At 35.5% G+C, this 24,757-nt stretch overlaps 1 long non-coding RNA gene across 1 annotated transcript in view; it reads right to left on the bottom strand.

Moving 5' to 3' along the window:
* Window positions 1-24,757, bottom strand: part of LOC126954315 (uncharacterized) — a 124,403-nt gene that overhangs the window by 44,330 nt on the left and 55,316 nt on the right. The gene's annotated exons all lie outside the window — the stretch shown is intronic.

Genomic DNA, 24,757 nt, shown 5'->3' with positions numbered 1-24,757 from the left:
ACCAACAGAGATCAAAAAAGACAAAGAAGGGCATTATATAATGGTAAAGCATTCAATTCAACAAGATCTCACTCTCCTAAATGTATATGAACCCAACACAGCACAACCAGATTTATAAAAGAAGTTCTTAAAGATTTTCAAAGAGTCCTAGACTCCCACACAATAATAGTGGTAGATTTTAATACACCACTGACAATATTAGATTATTGAAACAGAAAATTAAAAAAGATATTCAGGACCTGAACTCAACACTGGATCAAATTGACCTGATAGACATCTACAGAACTTTTCACCCAAAAACAACAGAACATACATTCTTTGCATAGCCACATGATCTATATTCTAAAATCAATCACATACTTGGACATAAAACACTCCACAGTAAATGCAAAAGAACTGAAATTATAAAAACAGTCTCTCAGACCACAGGGCAACCAAATTTGAAAACAAGACTAAGAAATTCACTGAAAACCATATAATTACATAGAAATTGAATGGCCTACTCCTGAATTACTTTTAGGTAAATAAGGAAATTAAGGCAGAAATCAAGAAGTTCTTTGAAACTACTGATAACAAGGATACTCCATACCAGAATCTCTGGGACACAGCTAAGCCAGTGTTAAGAGGGATATTTATAACATAAATGCTCACATTAGGAAGATAGAAAGATCTCAAGTTAAAAACCTAACAATACAACTGAAAGAACTAGAGAACCAAGAGCAAACAAATTGCAAAGCTAACAGAAGACAAGATATAACCAAAATCATAGTTGAACTGATGGAGACTGAGACATGAAAATATTCAAAAGATTAACAAATCCAGTACCCATTTTTTTTGAAAAAATTAATAAAATATATACACCATTAGCTAGACTAATAAAGAAGAAAAGAGAGAAAATGCAAATAAACACAATCAGAAATAACAAAGGACATATTACCATTACTCCACAGAAATACAACCAACCATTGGAGAATATTATGAGCACCTCTATGCACATAAACTAGAGAATCTAGAAGAAATGAATAAATTTCTGGACACATACACCCTCCCGAGGCTGAATCAGGAAGAAATTGAATTCCTGAACAGAACAATAAAGAGCTCTGAAATTGAGGCAGTTAATAAATAGCCTACCAACCAAAACCAAAAAACAAACAAACAAAAAAACAAACCCAGAACCAGATGGATCCACAGCTGAGTTCTACCAGATGTATGAAGAAAAGCTGGTACCACACCTACTGAAACTATTCCAAAAAATTGAGGATTGTGGAGGAGGGACTCTTCCCTAACTCATTCTATGAGGCCAGTATCATCCTGATACCAAAGCCTGGCAGGGACAAACACACAGAAAAGAAAACTTCAGACTAGCATCTCTGATGAACATGTACATTGATGCAAAAGTCCTCAATAAAATACTGGCAAACCGAATCCAGCAGCACATCAAAAAGCTTATCCACTGCAATCAAGTAGGCTTTATTCCTGGGATGCAAGGTTGATTCAACATATGCAAATCAATAAATGAGATCATCACATAAACAGAACTAAAGACAAAAACCATATGATTATCTCAATAGATGCAGAAAAGGCTTTCTATAAAATTTAGCATACATTTATGTTAAAAAACTCTCAACGAACTAGTATTGAAGGAACATACCTCAAAATAGTAAGAGCCATATAAGACAAATCCACAACTAGCATCATATTGAATGGGCAAAAGCTGGAAGCATTCACCTTCAAAACAGGCACAAGACAAGGATGCCCCCGCTCACCACACCTATTCATCATATTACTGGAAGTCCTGGAAAGAGCAATCAGGAAGAGAAAGAAATAAAGGGCATTCAAATAGGAAGAGAGGAAGTCAAACAGTCTCTGTTTGCAGACAACATGATCTTATATCTAGAAAACCCCATTGTCTCAGCCCAAAAGCTTCTTAAGCTGATAAACAACTTCAGCAAAATCTCAGGATACAAAATCACTGTGCAAAAATAACTAGCATTTCTTATATACCAACAACAGTCAAGCCAAGAACAAAACAGGAAAAAACTCTTATTAACAATTGCCACAAAAAGAATAAAATACCTAGGAATACAGCTAATGAGGGAGATGAAAGAACTCTACAACTAAAACTACAATTTCTCAAAGTAATTAGACATGACACAAACAAATGGAAAAACATTCTATGCTCATGGATACAAAGAATCAATATTATGAAAATTGCCATACTGCCCAAAGCAATTTAAGAGACTCAGTGCTATTCCTAATACACTACTACTGACATTCTTCACAGAACTAGAGAAAACTATTTTAAAATTCATATGAAACCAAAAAAGAGCCTGAATAGCCAAGGCAATCCTAAGCAAAAAGAGCAAAGCTGGAGGCATCATGCTGCCCAACTTCAAACTATACTACAGGGATACAGTAACCAAACAGCATGGTACTAGTACAAAAACAGACACATAGATCAATGGAACAGAAAAGAGACCTCAGAAATAAGGCCACACACCTATCACCTGATCTTTGGCAAACCTGACAAAAACAAGCAATCAGGAAAGGGTTCCCTATTTAATAAATGGTGCTGGGATAACTGGCTAGCCATATACACAAGATTGAAACTGGACCCCTTCCTTTTACCATATACAAAATTAACTCAAGATGGGTTAAAGACTTAAATGTAAAACCCAAAACTATAAAAATCCTGGAAGACAACCTATGCAATACCAATCAGGACACAGGCACAGGCAAAGATTTCATGATAAAGACACCAAAAACAATGTCAATGAAAGCAAAAATTGACAAACTGGATCTAAATAAACTAAAGAGCTTCTGCACAGCAAAATAAACTATCAACAGAGTAAACAGACAACCTACGGAATGGGAGAGAATTTTTGCAAACTATGCATCTGACAAAGGTCTAAGGATCAGTATCTTCTTACATTTACAAAAATAAAAAACAAAATAATCCCATAAAAAATGTGGGCAAAGGACATGAACAGACACTTCTCAAAGACAGACATACACGTGGCCAACAAGTACATGAATAAAAGCTCAATATCACTGATCATTAGAGAATAGAACCATCATAAGATACCATCTCACACTTGTCAGAATGGCTATTATTAAAATGTCAAAAAATAACAGATGCTGGTGAGGTTGTGGAGAAAAAGGAACACTTACATAGTGTTGGTGGGAGTCTAAATTACTTCAACCATTGTGGAAGACCGTGTGGTGATTCCTCAAAGACCTAAAGACAGAAATACCATTTGACTCAGCAATTCTATTCCTGTGTATACACCCAAAGGAATAAAAATCATTCTGTTATAGACACATGCACCTGTATGTTCACTGAAGCACGATTCACAACAGCAAAGATATGGAATCAACTTAAATTCCCATCAATAATAGACTGGATAAAAAAAAGGTAGTGCATATACACCATGAAATACTATGCAGCCATAACAAAAAGCGAGATCATGTTCTTTGCAGGGACATGGATGAAGCTGGAGGCCATGATCCTTAGTAAGCCAACACAGGAGCAGAAAACCAAATACCACATGTCCTCATTTATAAGTGGGAGCTAAATGATGAGAACACATGGACACGTAAAGGGGAACAACACACACTGGATCCTTTCGGAGGGTCAGGGGTAAGAGGAGGGAGAGGATCAGGAAAAACAACTAATGGGCACTAGGCTTAATACCTGCGTGATTAAATAATCTATACAGCAAACCCCCATGACACAAGTTTACCTGCGTTACAAACCTGCACATGTACCCCTCAACTTAAAATAAAAGTTAAATAAAATGGTTTCAGGAATTAGAGAAAAAGAGAATTTTCCAAATCAATTTTATGAAGCTTTTGTTGTTCTGATATTGAAACATGACAAAAATTTATTAACAAAAACTGATGCCAAAACGATAAAATAACTATTAACAAGTATACACACACACACACACACACAAAAAAAAAAACACAAATTGAGCTTCAGAGTCTACTTGGCATGCTCAAGATCATATTGCAAATACCATAGCCAGCAAACAAACATCTATCTATTTCCAATTTTAATTGCCTTCCATTAGAGTAATCACTTTATTAAAGCCAGTGCATCACTAAGTTCTTATTTATTATAAAGGTCTGTTTCTCAATAACACTTTTGAATAAGAGCTCAGCATTAGACCCACACAAAAAAATGGTGAAAAAAATGTTCAGATTAGTCCTACTAAGGTTTAGTAGGCCTGCAAAGATAAGACAATAAAACTTGTGACTTGTTTATCAATACTGCTACCCAAAGATAGTATTCAACCTTACTCATATCATCCCATTCCTTATCAGTTGTTACGATTTTATTTTTATTTCATTTTATCTAAATGTCAGTTTTCTCACTCAACAGAAAACAAAGTCTCAAATTTAAGGAAGAAAATACCATCAGGTTTGGATTCCTTTAAATACCTTCCCCTCCACGTCAAGTTTATCTTGAAACATTCGTATCTCATTTCATTCTGTCCCCACTTGTGTCCAAAGTTAATCTCTTCCACCTATACTTTGAGTTCCGTCCCTTCCTGTCTGCTTTGAGAAATTTCGCTCTTAATTATGTTCACTTACTTTTACCTTATACCTCCCTTCTCTACTGGACCTTTCCCTTCCTTTTACAAACAAATTTGAACTCCTTATCTTAGAAAAAACATAACCCTTCCCTAGTCTTTTCCCTGTCATTTAAACTGCTTCCTTCCCCTGTTTCCTCTAAGTCTAAAGTGCTTAGCAGAACGGTTTTTACTGGATGCATTCGCTTTATTTTCTCCTACTCACTCCATGACTCATTTTGGTCTGGTTTTAGCCCCGCGCTTCCTTCAAGTTCTTCTTTCAAATAACCCAGCTCTTTAGCACAACTCTCTGACTAGGGGCATGGTAGTTATATACCCATCCCTTTGTAGGAGATAGCCATCTCATAGCACTTTTTCAAGAGTCAGTGTGTGTCATGAAAAAAAATATATATATATATATTTTTTGATGAGTGTTTCCATCTCCTCCTTAAAAATATTAAGTCACATGGCTCCAGTAAAATGCCACCAGCTGGGAGATTCAGGACAGAAATGTTTTCACTTCTCTCTCAAGCCTGGATGGCTTTCTGAGTACACATTCTACTAATAATTAATCTCCAGTTGCTTCTCCTGGTTAAGTGTTTATCTCTTAAAGTCCAACATGCTAAGCTCAGCCAAAGAGCTAGAGATAGTAGGAAAAAAATTATAACAGTTTATTTTATCATAAATATTCCCACAAACAATTTTGGCAACTATCTCACTGTCCTCAGGCTACCATCACAAAATACCATAGACTGAGTGGCTTAAACAACAGAAATTTATTTCTTACAGTTCTGGAGGCTGGAAGTCCAAGATCAAAGTACTAGCTTGATTCAGTTCTCAAGAGGATACTCCTCCTGACTTTCAGACGGCCATCTTCTCACTGTGTCTTCAAATGGCCTTTCCTCTGTTAGTACATGCAGAGAAAGAGGAGAGAGATCTAGAGTCTTCTTATAAAGTCACTAGTCCTGTCACAAAGGCCCTATCAGCAAGACCTAATCTAACCCTAATTACTTCTCAAAGACCCCATCTCTAAATACCATCACTTTTGGAATTAGGGTTTCAATGTATGAATTTGAGGGGGTGGGGGGACACAAACATTCAGTCCATATCAGCCACCCTACGGTTGGTTCCAAAGTCGTCAAAACTAACAACGGATTTTGGGATCCTACTTTAATTGAGAATTATAAGCTTCCTCATGTGTTCTGAGTGTGACAGGAGTCCTAGGTGGAGATTTCTTGTTACCAGGTTAATGTTAGGCCTCTCCCAGTCTTGATAATACACAAATGCATATCTGAAATCCTCGCAGTCTTGGGTCCTGATGAATCTTTGTTAGCTGCGGGTATTCTTGTAGACTTCAGATTAAGATCTGATGCAAGAATAGCAGCTGAAGAGGTAGATGCCAGATAAAAATAATAGATTGAACATACACATATCCAATTTTGCTCATTCCTAAAGCTACATAAAAATATTTTTTAGAAGACATACACTAAAATATGTGGAATAGAGAAGAAATTAACAACATTTTTGGCAGTTGGTGCCAAAGGAGGAATAAACTAGATTTTCTTATTAGCTTATCCAGATGTAGGACAGAGGGGAAGGGCAGGGATGGAACTTGAAAGCTATCTGCAGTCAAACATCAATAATAGAATCAGACTCTTTACTAAAATATAGTATACTGAATTTTGAAATGGCAAGAATTATACCTAGGAGAGAAAAATCTTATTTTTGGAGACTGTAAATGCTAATGAAGAATTTGTTTGGGGCTATTATCATCTTGAGATTCTGACTATAATCTTGCATGATAAATGAGGCAACTTAGAAACATTCAATTATCTCAATTCCTACACTAAACAAAGATGGTTTTAAATGCAGACTCTTGAATGACTATTATAATTTGCTTTGTACAGCAGCTAATGCCGCCTTAGTGTTAAAAGAGTTGAATAATAACTAAATAAGATGAACATTTTTACCACTATTTCAGTTCCAAATCAAGTGAATTCCCAAAAAGTTGGGAGATTAAGTAAATGTAAACTGAGTTTCATTTGTATAAAACCAATCTGGATAAATCAGGAAATGTACTTTGTAGCTTGCTGTGAAGATGTCTTTACGTTTGACAGTTCTCAGACAACAATTGTAAGAGAATGTTATACTTTGAATACTAATTTGACAATGTTTTGAATTACTGCTCGTTTTTGCATAATATTTATTTATACCTGAAAATATACCTTTGTCTCATAATTATAAGACGGTGAGCTAAACGTTCTGTTTTCAAGAGTACCAAACAGTGGCCAATACACTTCCTTATGAGAAAAAAGGAATCACACAGATATCCTTAAAACAACACCTTCTAAGTATTAAAAGTTGAGTCAAGTAAATACATATACATCTTTACTAGTGTCCTTTTAGGGACATTTTTTAATCTTTAAAAAATGTTTTAAATTTAAATATTATGGCTATAATACCAATTGATAGCTGTCTGAAGTCCTACGATATAGAAACTTTTGATATGAAAATTGACAATGCTACAAAAGAGTGTACCTAGATCCAGCTAATGGTATGGTCTGTATTTAGCAATATTTCCTAAAGAAGGATTAGATCAGGCATATGTGTGCTGTATCTGCAAAAATCTGGAGAAGTTTGGTATTACCCCACCCCCAAAATCTGTGTGTTAGGTTAAAAACCACTTGTGCAGATGATTCGGTTGATTCATCATTCCCATTGTCATTACACAGATGGCTCAACGGTGAGTTAACACTTTAAGGTGCTGTCTACTTGGGGTTACCAGATTTTCTGTGCTGTCTTGAAATAATCATTCAGTCCAGTCCCATGTGGCTAATACAGCAGCATAACAGCACACCCGTACACTGACAATACAAACTAAGATGCCACAAGTGCCAGCCTTAACAAGTCTTCGAATTAACATTGCTTTTAATAAATAAACAGAAAATTCTCATCACTTTAATACTTTGGTTAGACAATTCTATAAAAATGCAGATCTCATTAACTTTCCATTATACTCTTAGTAAATGGTACATTGAAGAGAAAATTCTTTTCTGTATATGTTTCACCAACTAATGTACTTGGTGCTGATTTTTGTGATTGCTATTTATTTAACTATTTCTTACTAAGGATGCCACGGATAATTTTTTTTTCTTTATTCTCCATTTTTTAGCAATATAGTGGGATACAGAGCCATTTTGCTTTCTGACTTCACACACAATGCAGGTGTTTTAGAATGCAGATTGAAACTAATCACTGGGAAAAAAGTGAAGAGATAAGATGCTAAATATGTGAATGTGTGACTGTTCATGGAGACTGTATTACAAAATTGAATGCAATAAAGTAATTACTGGTTTGTCTGATAATTTTGCAACAATGATTAATGATGAACTAAAATTAGAAGTAAATGATTATAATAGCTTCCTTCAGTAAAAACCACACTTAATTTTTTTCTTACATGTACTTAGTAAAGAAATTGTGGAAAACACAAAATATAAAGAGAAAATCAAGGTGATATAATTCCATCATCTAGAAATATCTACTATTAACATTTTGCAATTATATCCAATAACATTGTTACTTTTTATGCATGTGTGTAAGAATGTCTCTCTTAGTACCTCAGCAGTAGGAACTAGAATTATGCCCTCCCCATTGCAAGTCTGAGGCAGAAGAAGAGCGCTACTACTGTACTTTGTCCTAAGCTGTAAGACTTCCAAACAGGGCCAGCTTGGCAACCTGGAATTGGTCTGATTGTGTCATTGCTGGGTGTCCCGCCTCCTCTCCTGAGACAGTGGTGCAGTGAGGCCCTTTCCACTCCAACCCCAGGAAGGACCTCAGGCATTCCAAGTGCACACTTGCCTGGACCAGCAGCCTGAGTCACCCCCACCCTTCCTGTGCATAGATCAAGGTGCAGCAGGGCCTTCTTTACTTCACATCTAGGCAGATATCCAGGCATTTGGAGCACTCGCTGTCATGGACTAGCAACCTGAAACACCCCACCCTTCCTGTGCAGAGATCCTGGTGCTGGAGGATGCTCTTCCCTTCATGGCCAGACAGATCTCCAGGAATTCAGAGCAAACTCATCTGGATCAGCAGACTGTGCTGCCCCATCTTTCCTGTGCAGAGGTTGCGGTGAAGCAGACCCTTCTCTGCTCCAACCCAGGCAGATTTCCAAGCATTCAGAGTCTTTGCTCACCCAAATCAGCAGCCTGAGCTGGCCCACCCTTCTTGTGCAAAGTCTGTAGTGAATTGGGACCTTCTCTATCCCACGACCAGGCATAACTCCAGGCATTTGGAACACGTATTAGGCTGGTTTATAAACCTGAGCAGCCACACCGTTCCTGTGCAGATTGAGGTGCAGTGGGGCCCTCTAGACTCTACACTCAGACAGATCCCCAGGCATTTGGAGAAACCACTTTCCTGGGTTAGGAGTTTAGGCCGCTCCCCTGACGGTGCAGAAAACTTGAGGCCAATGAGATTTCCTAGCTCCATGCCTAGGCACACCTCTTGGTGATAGGTGGCTGCCCACTGGATTCTCCCTCAGCACCGGGGCTTGCGCCTTACACTGAGGAATCCATAGGTGATCCTGCTGAATCCCACCTCGTTGGGACCTCAGGCATTCCAAGTGCTCCCTACCCACCTCCAGGATGAGCAGGGAGTTCAGACCACTGTGCATTCCAACAATGAGACCACTGCCTGATGAAACTGAGAGCTTCCCATGGTAAACAAGGATCAAGTATATACCCAGCCACATTCGCCTAAGTGGCTCTCATCCATAAGCAGCATCTACTGACTTATAGGTCAAACCAAACAGCTCAATATAAAACAAGCCAAAAGGCCAGTGCAGTGGCTCATGCCTGTAATCCCAGCGCTTTGGGAGGCTGAGGCAGGCAGATCACAAGGTCAGGAGATCAAGACCATCCTGGCCAACATGGTGAAACCTAAAAATACCAAAAAATTAGCCAGGCATGCAGTGAGTGCCTGTAGTCCCAGCTACTTGGGAGGCTGAGGCAGGAGAATTGCTTGAACCCAGGAGGCGAAAGCTGCAGTAAGCCAAGATCATTCAACTGCACTCCAGCCTGGGTGACAGAGAGAGACGCTGTCCCAAAAAAAAAAAAAAAAAAAAAAAAAGCCAAAAGAAGTATGTAGTGCTATAGAAGCAAAGTCAAAGTATTCTACCCAGAATTTTCTACAGTCACACTACCTAGAGCAGAAAGGGAAAGGAAAAGAAATAAACAAAAATTCAATAATATTCTAGATAAAGAAAGAAAAGGAAAAAACAATTTGCATGAAAATAACTACAAAAATTAGAAATGCCAGCATTTCCAAATGAGAAGGAATCAGTATAAGAACTCTTGTACAATGAAAAATCTGAGTGTAGTGACACCACCAAAGGATCACACTAGCTCTCCAGTAATGGACCCTAGCCAAAATGGAAACACAGAAATTCCATAAATAATTCAAAGCATAGATTGCAAGGAAGCTCAATGAGATCCAACATAAGATTGAATATCAACACAAAGAAATTTATAAATCAATCCAGAAAATGAAGTAAGAGATAAATATCTTTGAAAATTAAATCAGAGCCTCTGAAATTGAAAAATTCACTTAAGGAATTTCAAAATGCAGTTGAGAGCTTTATCAACTGACCAAGCAGAAGAAGGAATTTCAGAATTTGAAGACCAGTCTTTAACCCAATCAGACAAAAATACAGAAAAAAGAATTTTAAAATATGAAGTTTTCGAAAAATAGGAGACTATGTAAAGTGACCAAACCTATGAATTATTAGCATTCCTGAGAAAAAAGAAGAAAAAGTAAACAACCTGTAAAACATGTTTGAGGGAATAATTTAAGAAAATTTCCCTATTTACTAAAGAGGTAGATATCCAGATACAATAAATCCAGAGAACACCTGCAAGATACTATACAAAATGAACATCACCAAGGCCTATAGTCACAAGACTATACAAAGTCAACACTAAAGAAATGAATCTTAAAAGAAGCTAAAGGCCGGGTACGGTGGCTCAAGCCTGTAATCCCAGCACTTTGGGAGGCCAAGACAGGCGGATCACGAGGTCAGGAGATCGAGACTATCCTGGCTAACACGGTGAAACCCTGTCTCTACTGAAAAATACAAAAAACTAGCCGGGCGAGGTGGCGGGCACCTGTAGTCCCAGCTACTTGGGAGGCTGAGGCAAGAGAATGGCGCAAACCTGGGAGGCGGAGCTTGCAGTGGGCTGAGATCTGGCCACTGCACTCCAGCCTGGGCGACAGAGTGAGACTCTGTCTCAAAAAAAAAAAGAAGCTAAACAAAAAGGTCAGATCACATACAAAGGGAACTACATCTAGCTAATAGCAGACTTCTCAGCAGAATTCTTATAAGCCAGGAGAGACTGGAGGCCTGTTTTTAGCATTCTTTAAAAAAGATATTTCAATCAAGAATTTTATATCCCACCAACTTAAGCTTCATAAGTGAGGGAGAATAAAATATTTTCCACACAAGCAAGTGCTAAGGGAATTAATTACCACTAGACCAGCCTTACAAAAGATCTTTAAGGGATCTCTAAACACAGAAATTAAAGAATGATTTACCACAAAATCATACTTAAGTACATAGCCCACAGACCCTATAAAGCAACCACACAATAGAAACTACAAAGCAAGCAATGAACAACTTCATGATAGGATTAAAACCTCACATATCAGTATTAACTTTGAATGTAAATGGCCTCAATATTCCACTTAAAAGACACAGAGTTGCAAGTTGGACAAAAAAATAAGACCCATCCGTCTGCTGTATTCAAGAGACCCATCTCACAGGTAACAATACTCATAGGCTCAAAGCCAAGTGTTGAAGCAAGATCTAGCATGTGAACAGAAAACAAAAAAGACCACACGTTGCTATTCTTATATCAGATAAAGCAGATTTTAAACCAACATTGGTTAAATTTTAAATAAAGAAGGACACTACAAATGATAAAGAGTTAAATTCAACAAGAAGCCTTAAATATCCTAAATATATATGCATCCAGTGTTGGAGCACCCTGATTCATAAAGCTACTTCTAGACCTATGGAAAGACTTAGCCACACAATAATTGTGGAGAACTTCAACACCTCACTGACAGATAATAGACAGATAATCTATTTAACAAATAAATTCTGGGCTTAAAACTAACAAAGAAATTCTGAACTTAGATTTGACACTTGATCAATTGGATCTAATAAACATCTGCAGAACACTCCACCCATCAACCTCGGAATATATATCCTTCCCATCTGCACATGGAACACACTCCAAGATCAACCACATGCTCAACCATAAGGCAAGTCTCAATAAATTTAAAAAAATTGAAATCATAACAATGATACTCTCAGACCACAGTGGAATGAAAAGAGAAATCAATAACAAGTTTTCCCCAAACCGCAAAATTACATGGAAATTAAACAATTTGCTTCTGAATGACTTTTTGTAAACAATGAAATGAAGGCAGAAACTTAAAAGTTCTTTGAAATAAGTGAAAACAGAGACATGACATGCCAAAATCTCTGAGACACTGCAAAAGTGGTATTAACAGAAAAGCTTATAGCACTAAATGCCTACCTCAAGAAATTAGAAGGATGTCAAATTAATGACCTAGCATCACACCAAAGGAAACAGGAAAACAAGAACTAACCTAGCAAAGAAAATAAATAACAAAATCAGAGCAGAACTGAATGAAACTGAGACTCAAAAATCCATACAAAGAATCAAATAAACAAAAAGTTGGTTATATGAAAGGATAAATAAGGTCAATAGACCACTAAGTAGACTAACAAAGAAAACAGGAAAGAAGATCCAAATAAGCATGATTAGAAAGACGAAGGTGGCACTACAACTGATCCCACAGAAATACAAAGATCCTCAGAGATTATACGAACATCTCCATGCACACAAATTGGAAAATCTAGAGAAACTGTATAAATTTCTGGAAACACACAACCTATCAAGATTGAATGAGGAAGAAATTGAAACCCTGATCAATACTGAGTTCCAAAATTAAATCAGTAATAAAAATCCTACAGAACAAAAAAGCCCCAGACCAGAGGAATTCACAGACAAATTCCATAAGATGTACAAAGAAAAGCTGGTACCAATTCTACTGAAACTACTACTGCAAAAAAATTGAGGAGGGACTTCTTCCTACTTAACTCTTTCTACAAAGCCAGCATTATCCTGATCCCCAAACTTGACAAAGACACAACGAAAAAGGAAAACCACAGGCCAACATCCATGATGAACATAGATGCGAAAAAAGGTAAATGAAACGCTAGCAAACCAAATCCAGTAACACATCAAAAAGCTAATTCACTATGATCAAATAGGCTTTATTTATAGGATGCAAGGTTGGTTCAAAATATGCAAATCAATAAATGTGATTCACCACATAAACAGAATTTAAAACAAAAAACATATGACCATCTTAATAGATGTTGAATCAGCCTTCAATAAAATCCAACATCTCTTCATGATAAAAAATAAAAACCCTCAACAAACTAGGCATCAAAGGAACATACCTCAAAATAATAATAGCTATCTATTACAAACCCACAGCCAACATCATACTGAACAGGAAAAAGCTAGAAGCATTCCCCCTGAGAAATGGAACAAAATAAGGATGCCCACTCTCACCACTCATCTTCAACATAGTGCTGGAAGTCCTAGCCAGAACAATCAGGCAAGAGAAAGAATACAATGCATGCAAATAGGAAATGGAGAAATCAAACTATCTCTCTTCATGGATGATATGATTCTATAACTATGAACTCTAAAGACTCCACCAAAAGGCTCCTGGAACTGATCAACAACTTCATCAAAGCTTCAGTATACCAAATCAATGTACAAAAATCAGTAGCATTTCTGTATACCAGTAACATTCAAGCTGAAAGCCAAATCAAGGATGCCACCCCATCCACAGTAGACACACACACAAAAATAAATTACCTAGGAATATATCAAACCAAGAAGGTAAAAGATCTCTACAAGGAGAGCTACAAAACACTGAAAGAAATCATAGATCACACAAATAAATGGAAAAATATTCTATGCTCATGGATTAGTAGAATCAATATTATTAAAATGGCCATACTGCCCAAAGCAATTTACAGATTCATCACTATTCCTATCAAACTAACAATGTCATTTTTCACAGAACTAGAAAACACTATTCTAAAATTCATTTGAAACCAAAAAGGAGCCCAGTCAAAACAATTCTAACCAAAAAGGAACAAAGTCAGAAGCATCTCATTACCCAACTTCAAACTATACTATAAGACTCCAGTAACCAAAACAGCGTATTACTGGTACAAAAAAGAATAGAGAACCCAGAAATAGAGGCACACACCTATAGCCATCTGATCGCTGACAAAATCATCAAAAACGAGCAATGGGGAAAGGACTCCCTGTGCAATAAATGGTGCTAGGATAGCTGGCTAGCTTTATGCAGAAGGATGCAACTAGACACGTATACAAAAATCAATTAAAGATGGATTGAAGATTTAAATGTAAGACTGCAAACTACAAGAATCCTAGAAGAAAACTTAGGAATACCATTCTGAACACTACCCTTTGAAAAGAATTTATGACTAAGTCCTCAAAAGCAATTGCATAAAAACAAAAATTGGCAAGCGAGAACTAACTAAAATAAAGAACTTCTGCACAGAGAAAGAAACTATCAACAGAGTAAACAGACAACCTCCAGAATGAGAGAAAATATCCACAAACTGCATTGCATTCAACAAAGTTCTATGATCCAGAATCTATAAGGAATTTAAACAATTCAACATTAGAAAACAATCCCATTAAAAAGTGGGCAAAAGATATGAACAGACACTTCTCAAAACATACAAGTGGCCAAGAAACATATGAAAAAATGCTCAACATTAATAATCACCAGAGGAATGCAAATCAAAACCACAATGAGATACCAACTCACATCAGTCAGAATAGCTATTACTAAAAAAGTACAAAAACAACAGATACTTGCAAGGCTGCAGAGAAAAGGGAATGTTTATACACTGTTGGTGTGAATGCAAATTAATTCAGCCACTGTAGAAAGCAGTTTGGGGAACTTAAAAGAACTTGAAACAGAACCACCATTTGACCCAGCAATCCCATTACTAGGTGTATACCCAAAATAAAATAGATTGTTCTACCCAAAAGACATATGCACTTATATATTCATTGCAGCACTGTTCACAATAGTGAAGACATGGAATGAACCTAGGTAGCCATCAGTGGTGAATTGGATAAAGAAAATGTGGAACACATATCCTAAGGAATACTACATACAATAAAAAATAATGAAACATGAATGCAGCTGGAGGCCATTATTCTAAGCAAATTAATGGAGGAACAGAAAAGCAAATACCACATGTTCTCACTTCTAAGTGGGAGCTAAACATTGGGTACTCCTGGGCATAAATATGCAACAATATACACTGGGGACTAATGGAGGAGAGAGGAAGGGAAGGAGTGGGGAAAGTGTTGAAAACTTGTTAGGTTCAATACTCATCTACCACCCAGGTGACAGGATCATTCATATCCCAAAACTCATCATCATGTGTCATACCCACGTAGCAAACCTGCACATGTATTCCCTGAATCTAAAAGAAAAGTTGAAGTTATACAAAAAATGTTAAAAAAAAAAAAAAAAAAAAAAAAAAAAAAAGGCTAACTAATTCCTAAATCCTTAATTCTGAAAAAACAAAAAACAAAAAGAAAAAAGAAAAAGAGTTCCTTCCCATCCCCTCCCAACCCCAGTTTTGGTTATCAGTGTAATGTTGAACTCATAGAATGATTTGGGGATTGTTTCTTTTATTTTTAAAAAATTCTGTAAGAATTTTCTTACAATTCCCAAATCTGTTATTTCTTCACTACATGTTTGAGAGAATTTACCAGTGGCGGGATAACATGTTCCTTGCAATATTACCGCATGCTCTTTGTCTATATATAATATGCAAATAGAAGCATGCAGCTAGATTTTACTTTACGTAATGTTGCACCATGTGCATTGTTCAATGCTTTTAAATTCCCTTCAAAAATACTGATTTTATGTGACTAAATAATCTTCCACTTTATCAGTGTGCTACAATTCATTAAACTTTTCTTCCTCATTAGTGAACATTTAGGTTGAGTCAAGGCATAAGATTGAATTTCTTTGTTATAAATAATATTTCAATGACCATACTTGTATATAAAGATGTATACTCATCGCTAAGTATTTCCTTTGGATGTAAAGTAATAGTTTACTGTTACTTTGCCATTATGTACAAATTTCTTCACAAAAGTGTTGCATCAATTTATAATCCCATCAGCAGTCTATCATATTGCCCTCCATGCCACATCCTTATCATCATTAAATATTGCCTTTTAAAAAAAGAACTTCAGCAGTGTTATGCAGGGACATGATATACTATTTCACAGTTATGGTCAATTTTCTATATAATTATAGGTCAGATGTATCTCCCTTTGTAAATTTTATCTCTATGTCCTCATCATATTTTTTTATCATGACTCGCTAAATCATTTGTGATTACCATTCAATTCTTAGCACAAGGTTTTTAAAACTTTCTTAAGTATTTTTAAAGTCCATGTGTTTATTTTTTAAAATAAAGTGAGTTTGTTTCAAATAAGCAATAGTAATACCCCAATATTTCTAATTCTTCAATATTTCTAATAAGCACAAGATTAGGCATAGAAAATACTTTTAAATCTTTTGCTTTCTTCTTTCACAAAGATCTTTAGTTATAATTTTTGTATTTGCATCTTTCACTTGCATAGAATACATATATTTTGTATGAGATCCAGAGTAATCACTTTTCTCTAACATCCTCTTCACCTTTTTGAGCCCTCACTATGCATAATAGATGTGCCCACTTACACGAGTACAATGAGATGTTATGAAGTAGGGGAAAGCGTTTTCTTGTGGGAAAACAGTGCCACACATGTTTTGAATGTATGGAATTTGACCCTAAGTAGACAGGAGTCATATTCCAAACAAATAGGCCTCTGTGGTGGTAACGTTCAACAACTTGAACTATGACGTTCATTTTAAAAGAACAACAAGGGCCGGGCGCGGTGGCTCAAGCCTGTAATCCCAGCACTTTGGGAGGCCAAGACGGCCGGATCACGAGGTCAGGAGATCGAGACCATCCTAGCTAATACGGTGAAATCCCGTCTCTACTGAAAAATACAAAAAACTAGCTGGGCGAGGTGGCGGTGCCTGTAGTCCCAGCTACTCGGGAGGCTGAGGCAGGAGAATGGCGTGAACCCGGGAGGCGGAGCTTGCAGTGAGCTGAGATCCGGCCACTGCACTCCAGCCTGGGTGACAGAGCGAGACTCTGTCTTAAAAAAAAAAAAAAAAAGAATAACACGATAATTGACAAATTTTTCATAGGCTTTTATTGGAGAGAGGAAGATGTCCATGAAGCGAGAATTGGTGTTGAAATTATAAATGCTACATTGTTTGGGGAGTTCCATGTCTAGAATCTGCCCTCTTAACAACAGGGCAATTGTTCGACCTTTGACTTTTAACAAATTGTGGTTAAGTTAAAATACTATCTGGAAATCCTACAATAAATATCTGCATGCTATTTGCAACCATGTCAAAAAATGAGAAAAAAACATGCTAAAATATAAAAAGTATTTATCAAAATCATTTTGATTTTGTAAGAGTAATAAAGTAAGTGTAATAAAGACAACATATTTTTAAAAGTAGATCTCAGGCATATATGCAAACATTTTCCCTGATTATAGGTACAAGGGCTCATGACATGGTTATTTAAAAAATCATATATTAGATCATAAAAAAAGGTTTCATAATTTCAAAAATCTTAGAAATACAGAAAGCTTTCCTGATCAAAATATAATAAAACAAGAAATTAATACAAAGAGACAAAAAGTGCTTCCACTTGAATATAATTCTTTAAATTAAAAAAATTAAAATCCTATCATAAAAGACGTTAAAGAACTATAAGCCAAAAATTCAAAATATTTGAAAAATAATAATAATGAACACATCATCTACTGACTTTGTATATAAACTTTTTATCATAAAAAAGAAAAATGAATATAGAAACAAAAGCAGAAATTATAATACAAAAAAGGGAACAGATAAGATTAAAACTAAAAAATAAAACAATAAAAGTAATTTTAAAAGCTTTTATTAAATCAATAAGATGGATTAAAACCTTCACTATCCTAATCAAGAATAAAAAAAGGAAGAAAGCTATGAGCACATTAAAAGACTTGACAAGGAGATAATAAGCATAGAAGCAGGGTAATTTTTAAATATGAAGAGACTACTTTCCAAACACTCAGAGTGTCTATCAACGATAGACTGGATAAAGAAAATGGGGCACATATACACTATGGAATACTATGCAGCCATAAAAAAGGATGAGTTCACATCCTTTGCAGGGACATAGATGAAGCTGCAAGCCATCATTCTCAGCACACTAACACAGGAACAGAAAACCAAACACCACATGTTCCCACTCATAAGCAGGAGTTGAACAATGAGAACACATGGACACAGGGAGGAAAACATTACACACAGGGGCCTGTTGAGGGGTAGGGAGCTAGGGGAGGGATAGCATTAGGAGAAATACCTAATGTAGATGACAGGTTGATGGGTGCAGCAAACCACTGTGGCACACGTATACGTGTGTAACAAACCTGAATGTTATGCACATGTATTCCAGAACTTAAAGTTTAATTAAAGAAAAGAAATAATGCAGAGGCCATGAAAGTTAGATTGATAAGATTTAAGCCTGAAGGTCTCCATTTATGATATCACTACTTTTTTTTCCCTGTTTTGCTGAAACCAGATCTTCTCCCTGATAGCATCAACTAAATAAGTTTTGTTGCTTTTACCTCCATTCATGAATAAAAGTCCTTCCTGATATCTTATTTGATTCAAGCCCTGATTAAATGAATATTTTTCAAAACCATCATTTTTCTAAAGTATTCATTTTTCTAAATATATCTGGTGAGCCTTGAAGAATAATTTGATTAAAAATTAATAAGATTCATAAAGAAGAAAATGTTTCTGCCTATAATATCTTTTAGTAAATATTCTGAAGTTTTTCAAAGATACCAGTAGACTAACAAATGGTTTTTGTTTTATATTTTAACTTGACTTTCTTAAAAAAAACTTAAATCTGCCTCCCTGATTGTATCAATAAAATGTATCAATAAAAATGAGGGAAAAGAACAAAGAAAACTATTTTTAAAGATAGGTCTCATCAAAAACAAATATATCTATTATTAGAGTTCTAACTTGGAAAAAAATTTTTAACTTTAACTTCCATACACTATCTCTTACAGTTGTTTGTTAAAACATTTTATTGATGCAAGTCAAGACCAATTTATCTTTACAGATATATTTAGAGGTAACTTATTATTTAGGAATATTAATATATTAACCTTTTTCAGTGTTTATTGTCACTTTCATTTAATCTCTTAATAAATCCTGGGCTGGATGAACTGAATAAATGAGTGATATTACTGAATTCTTTCATTTGAGAGTAGATAAATTCTAACCCTACCAAAGATATCAGAAGAGAAAAAAAAAAGTAAAAAAATATATAGAATTCTTTCCCTTCATTCAGTGTTTTAGGCTTCTTTACTCAAATCTAATTTGACTGACTGTAAGGCAAATATAAAGTCAATCTATTGATGCACAAGATGCTATGAATAAGATGCTTTAAAAATAAAGTTATACCAGCTGGGCACAGTGGCTCATGCCTGTAATCCCCAGCACTTTGGGAGGCCGAGGTGGGCGGATCACGAGGTCAGGAGATTGAGACTATCCTGGCTAACACAGTGAAAATCCGTTTCTACTAAAAATACAAAAAATTAGCTGGGCATGGTGGGGGATGCCTGTAATCCCAGCTACTTGGGAGGCTGAAGCAGGAGAACGATGAGAACCCGGGAGGTGGAGCTTGCAGTGAGCCGAGACTGCGCCACTATACGCCAGCCTGGGTGACAGAGTGAGACTCTGTCTCAAAAAATTAATACTAATAATAATAAATAAATAAAGTTATATCAAATCACATAAATCTGCTTTTGTATATAAAAACGATTCAATTTGGAAACGCCAAAGACATTTTTTGTGTCAGTTTGAAACTCGTCTTTAATTTTAAAATAATCTAGCTCAGACTGAAAAAACTACAGTAAGAATTTGGAATTTACCGTCTAACAATTATGGATATTGAACTGTGGGGATGACTGCAGAAGGAAGACTAAAGGAAGTCAGGACTTTGCTGCTTTGGAAAATGAGACAACACTGCTCAGCTTCAGCGAAAGACTGAGAATGACAGAGACAAATGGAAAACTCTGATATATAATTGTGAAATATTAAAAAGATTGCTGTTTATACTCTAAGTCATTCTCAATAATTAGAATGCAACTGAATCAACATGTAATTTTGGGCAAATGATTTAACCTCTTCGGATCTCTGTAACCTCATCAGAGATAAGGGGAGGAGAAGCACAAGTTTAGTTCTCTAAGTAGGGGTTTGGACAAGATGATCTATTATGTTTGTTTTTTTATATCAGACTTTTGATTCTGTAATATATGAAGAGGCAAAGGAGGTTCTTTTTTCCCTGTAATATCAACTCTATCCTTTTTTATTTTTTAAATCTCAGAGAAGTGCGTAGGAACAGACATCAAGTTGAGTCTTTTCCCAACACTAGTTCCCACACAGTCTCTTGGGAAAAAGCTGCCTCCCTGATTGTGAGTGCTCCGTGAATCAAGCCCTGGGATTAAAGGAGAGCTTTTGCAATGACGCTCTGAGGTTTTGGCTCTGAGAAGGAATGCAGGAATTTTAAGAGTTTTGACATATTCTGTATCATTATATCCCTATGCTTCAATAAGCTTAACATAAAACTTTTAGAAGAAGTGTTTCCCAAATACCCAGGCACTGAGGACTACATGGTGACCTCCTAAGGAACTTTGAAAGAATACCCAGGGCCCCATCCCTGAGAGTCTCATCTCATGATTTGTGCATTTAAGAGCAATAGGAAGGGGGAAACTTGAAAGTAACCTAATGCCTTTGCACTTCAGGCATCTCAGACCTGGAACGGGACCCCATTTCCTTGCAGCACTGCAAAACCCACCAAGGCTGTATCTTACAACCTTCTGAGGGACTTTCGATATTTTAAGTTGTTTCTGTTGGCATCATACAGCACAGAATAGAAGGCCTATAATAAGAAAATAGAATAATTCTGTCCTCCCTTCACCTCCTTTCCTCACTACTTCTCAAACAAATCAACAACAAAACAATTTTGGTGATATTTCAGGAAAGGAATGTGACGAGGCCCGCTTCATTTTTAAAACAGTAGCTGTTGAAGCTATTTCCTTTGACTCTGATCAGACATTATGCTGCATTTCTTCCAAAGTAGAGTGGCTAATATTGTTTTTTAAGGGTTTTTTGTTGTTTTTTAACCTACTAAATTGCATTTCTGAAAATAACTTATTGAAATAACGGATGTGAAAATGTCTGGATTAGTGTCTGGCTCTTAGAAGCCAGTTAATAAATGGACATTTTATAATGGAGAATTATTAAATATATTTGTAAAAACAAAAACCCTTATTTAATAGATTTTATAGGCTTTAAGCTATTGTGCTTCATGAACCTGGGCATAAAAGCAGAATCTTCCAGAGACTTAAACAGTATCATGTATATTTTTTGTCTGTTCGTTTGTTTTTAGGGTTTGCTTTTGTTTTTTGCTTAAAGCAAATCACCTTTGCTTATCTTCCAGTAAAGCAAGTCCAGTCAACTCTGCTATCCACATGACTGGGAAAACTGTTTGTTGAGAGTTGAGGCTGTTCAATATCACACGAATTTTGCATCACCAAAATGTTGTGAAAATGTGCCATATTTGGCCGCTAACCTATATGCTAAAATTATATACAACTTATATGGTAACCCTTGTCTAAGAGTTGTCTTCAAATCCTATGGAAATTAACATACTTTTCAAGAAATTCTTGCCTAGTATATAAACTTTTCATCATAATTTCTATAAATTGTATTATAATTTCCAATAATTTTTTCAGGAACAAAATGTGTTTGTGAAAATTTAGATGAACCCAAGATGATTATGAACATCAACACCTGAGTTGTTTAATTACATGTCTGTTAAATCTAATCTCTAAGGAAGAAGTAACAGGTTAAAGCATAATTCAATGCATGACAAAAATATAGCTTACCTTATGTTTTATAAATATGACTGCCTATCGACATTAACAATTTTACCAAGATAAATAAATATATAGGAGGGGGACAACACACAGACAATAAAATATTGGGTATGCTGTGCTTCCATTTCTTAGGATAACACTGATGACAACCCCCCAACTCTTGTTATTTGGGAGCCCATCAGGTGTCAGAGTGCTCTGTGTGCTGATAGATTTTAAGGACAGTAAGCAATTATTTCTGTGATGTGATTTAAACATAGCAAGCAGGCCAGGATGCCCTTCCAAACTCTTGTGTGATTGACACCCAACATTCCAGAAAGCTTAATCCCTCAAATCAGAGGTTCTAATGAGGGTATCCTTCAGTGTTTTAAAATACTGTATCTTAAAAGGCAGATATCCAAGCCTCACCCCAGAACAACTGAATCAGTATATTTGCAGGTTGGATAAAGTATGTGTGAAATGTTTGACCTCTGTGAAATACCAATCCCTCTCCCCATCCCATTCACACTCTTAATAGAGCTCTCACTCAAAGCCATTTTCAAGCATTTGCATTTTAGTATGAATTATTTAGCAGATTTGTGGGGGGAAGGAAGATGACATGATCCATCAGTATAATTGTATAAAGACTCAGGTACAAATTGAAGAAAATAGTGGACTTATTCTCATATATTAAGTCTAGAAGAAATATATGAGAAAATAAAATCTTACAGGACTTAGAGTGAACAATACCCCCAGCTCAATATTTTTTACAAAGAAGCTGTAAAATAGTACATTTCTGTAACTGTTTGAAAAACTTGCAAAAATTTGCAAACTGGAGAAAAAATAAAATTTAAATCGACAAATTACAAAAAATAACCCTTACCTACAAATAAATAGCAACAATTAATATAGAGATATATAATATTCTGCAGTGCTTACGAACACTTACAAAGCACCTTTCACATATTTTATGTCATTTAAACGTCAGACTGTCATTATTGTTTTGTAGAATTAGGTAAAAGTAGATAGCAGATAACCTTATTTTATAGATGAGGGAATTCAAAGAGGTCACAGGGCTTTGCCAGGGTCCTATTACCAGGACCCAGGAAGCTATGATTGAACCTGTTTGCCTAATGTTAAATATTCCACTTACTATATCTCAGTGCTCCCTGGAGAATAATCAGAATCTGATCCATTAAGATATAATTTCCGTCTTTGCATTCTAGCAATTCAAATATATGAACAGTCTTTTTCACCAGAAAAACAATCTTTTGGGGTCCTTCATCAAATCCTAAGGGATCATCTCATTAGTTGTTTCTTAGCTAAGTTCCAAACTGTTGTTAGTAGCATGAAGAACATCTGAATTAATACCAAAAGTCTTCGATATTACAGTAGGACGCAGATTCCTTCAGGACCCCTCTCACTGACATCCTTGAAGTCATCTCTATTCTATTGTGTCCATGTCATTAGAACATAGGGGAAATCTGTTCAACTATAATCACCTTGTATTCCAAATAAAGACAATGGTAGCCTCCAATCTTGGATTTCCAAATTTATCTTGGGAATTTCACTATCTACAATCTATAGGTAGGAGATGTGAGAGCAAAATCAACACACTAATGGCTGACTCTTTTTCTGCTTTAACTTCTATCTCTCTTTTGTTCTGTGAGTCTGCCTAAATATCTACCAACTGTGCTTATCTTTACAAATAATTATCTTTAGTCTAATGGATTTTCTCTAATTTTTTTCTCTTTTTTTATTTCTACCCTGATTTTATTATTTCTGTCTTCTTTTTTGGCATTGGATTTTCTGCTCTTATTTTCCCAGCTTCTTAAAGTAAAAGCTTAGACTATTGATTTTTTATCTTTCTTCCTTTCAACTGTAAGTGCTTAAAGTTATACGTCTAAGTACAGACTTTTTCCTGTTGTTTATTTCCAATTTAATCTGTTGTGGTTGGGGAATATACTTAGAAAAATTTCAATCCATTTTAAGTTATACTGAAACTTGTTTCTTGTTTTATGTCCTAGCATAAAGTCTATCATGGAGAATGATTCAAGTGCATGGAAAAAACTGTGGATTCTGCTATTGCTGAGTGAAAGGTTCTCATATATCAGGTCAAGTTGGATGATAGCTTTTAAAAATATTTCCACATCCTTATTCCTTTCTATTTTAGTTGCCTTGTCAATTACTGAGAAAATAATATTGAAATCTCCAACTATAATCCAGAGTTGGAGTTTGAGAGTTGTCTCTTTTTCTTACAATTCTGGAAGATTTTGCTTAATTCATTTAGGAATCCCATTTTAAGCACATGTAGACTTATAATTGCTTAGTCTTCCTGATATGTTGGGCACTTTATCAATTAGAAAAGTCTTTTTCTGTCTCTAGTAACATTTCTTCTCTTAAGGTCTACTTTAATATTAATGTAGCTATTCCACCTTACTTATAGCTAATGTTTGAATGGTATATCTTTTTTCATAATTTTACTTTCAATCCATGTATGTCTTTGGATCTAAAGTATTTCTCTTATAGCAAGCATAGGGTTACATCTTCCTTTTTGTATTCAATTTGGCAATCTCTGTCTTTCTATTGGAGTGCTTAATCTTTTTAAAGTAATAACTGTTATGGTTGGATTTATATTTTGCTATTTTTTTATCTCATGACTTTATCATTTCTTATTCCTCTTTTACTGTCTTTCTTTGTGATAAATGAACATTTTTAGTATAACATATTACTTGGTTACTTTTAGTTATATATAAATATTTATATATTTAGTTATATATAAATATAAATATTTATATTTTATATGTATAATAATTCTTAATTGACTTTTTTTTTCATTCAACATTTTAAATATGTCATTGCATACTGTCTTCTGGCCTTTTTTCTCTGATAAAAAATCAGTCATTAATTGTGTTGTTTCCCAGTGGTTTGTACTGAATGTTTGTGTTCCTACCAAATTCATAT

This window comes from Macaca thibetana, chromosome 5 (assembly GCF_024542745.1).
Source record: "Macaca thibetana thibetana isolate TM-01 chromosome 5, ASM2454274v1, whole genome shotgun sequence".
In the NCBI taxonomy this organism is placed as follows: Eukaryota; Metazoa; Chordata; class Mammalia; order Primates; family Cercopithecidae; genus Macaca; species Macaca thibetana.
This window is presented reverse-complemented; position numbering and strand designations above follow the sequence as displayed.